The sequence below is a fragment of the Arachis duranensis genome, chromosome 1 (genome assembly GCF_000817695.3).
Source record: "Arachis duranensis cultivar V14167 chromosome 1, aradu.V14167.gnm2.J7QH, whole genome shotgun sequence".
In the NCBI taxonomy this organism is placed as follows: Eukaryota; Viridiplantae; Streptophyta; class Magnoliopsida; order Fabales; family Fabaceae; genus Arachis; species Arachis duranensis.
Genome location: NC_029772.3, coordinates 49,963,865 through 49,965,497, shown reverse-complemented (window position 1 = coordinate 49,965,497; position 1,633 = coordinate 49,963,865). Strand labels below are relative to the sequence as shown.

The window sequence follows — 1,633 nt, the reverse complement described above, 5'->3', positions numbered from 1 at the left end:
TCTGAAGAGGAAGCTAAGAGAAGCTAAAGCACAACTCTCTGGAGAGAACCTAACAGAAATTTTCGAAAAAGAAGAAGACATGGCAGCCGAAAATAACAACAATGCCAATAATGTAAGGAATGTGCTTGGTGACTTTACTGCACCTACTCCCGACTTCTATGGGAGAAGCATCTCTATTCCCGCCATTGGAGCAAACAACTTTAAGCTTAAGCCTCAAGTAGTTTCTCTGATGCAACAGAATTGCAAGTTTCATGGACTTCCATTAGAAGATCCTCATTAGTTCTTAGCTAAATTTTTGCAAATCTGTGACACTGTTAAGACCAATGGAGTTAATCCCGAGGTCTACAGACTTATGTTTTTCCCTTTTGCTGTAAGAGACAGAGCTAGTATATGGTTGAACTCACAACCTAGAGACAGCCTGAACTCTTGGGAAAAGCTGGTCAATGCCTTCTTAGCTAAATTTTTCCACCTCAAAAGATGAGTAAGCTTAAAGTGGAAGTTCAAACCTTCAAACAGAAGGAAGGTGAATCCCTCTATGAAGCTTGGGAAAGATACAAGCAATTGATTAAAAGGTGTCCTTCTGACATGCTTTCAGAATGGAGCATCATAGATATCTTCTATGATGGTCTGTCTGAGTTATCCAAGATGTCATTGGACCATTCTGCAGGCGGATCTATTCATCTGAAGAAAATGCCTACAGAAGCCCAGGAACTCATTGAAATGGTTACAAATAACCTATTCATGTACACTTCTGAAAGAAATCCTGTGAACAATGGGATAACTCAAAAGAAAGGAGTTATTGAGATTGATACTCTGAATGCCATATTGGCTCAGAATAAATTATTGACTCAGCAAGTCAATATGATTTCTCAGAATCTGACTGGATTGCAAGCTGCATCCAGCAGTAATATTCTGAAGAAGAAGCTTATGATCCTGAGAACCCTACAATGGAAAAGGTGAATTACATAGGAGAACCCTATGGAAACACCTATAATCCTTCATGGAGAAATCATCCAAATCTCTCATGGAAGGACCAACAGAAGCCTCAACAAGGCTTCAATAATAATAATGGTGGGAGAAACAGGTTTGGCAATAGCAAACCTTTCCCATCATCTTCACAGCAACAGACAGAGAATTCTGAGCAGAATCATTCTGGCTTAGCAACCATAGTCTTTGATCTATCTAAGACCACACTAAGTTTCATGAATAAAACAAGATCCTCCATTAGAAATTTGGAGGCACAAGTGGGTTAGCTAAGTAAAAGAGTTACTGAAACTCCTCCTACCACTCTCCCAAGCAATACAAAAGAGAATCCAAAAAGAGAGTGCAAGGCCATAACCATGACCAACATGGCTGAACCTGGAGAGAGTGAGGAGGCAGTGATTCCCAGTGAGGAAGACCTCATGGGACGTCCACTGACCATTAGGGAGTTTCCTCCTGAGGAACCAAAGGAATCTGAGGCTCATCTAGAAACCATAGAAATTCCACTGAACTTCCTATTACCATTCATGAGCTCTGAAGAATATTCCTCTTATGAAGAAGATGAAGTTACTACTGAAGAGCAAATTGCTCAGTATCTAGGAGCAGTCATGAAGCTGAATGCCAAATTATTTGGTAATGAGACTTGGGAGGA

At 40.4% G+C, this 1,633-nt stretch overlaps 1 non-coding gene across 1 annotated transcript; it reads right to left on the bottom strand.

The window, feature by feature from the left end:
• Nucleotides 1–483: 483 nt before the first annotated feature.
• LOC127742892 (small nucleolar RNA R71) lies at nt 484–591 on the bottom strand. The gene has a single exon (XR_008004250.1). It is a non-coding gene; the product is annotated as a small nucleolar RNA R71 (small nucleolar RNA).
• Between the last annotated feature and the right edge of the window lie 1,042 nt (nt 592–1,633).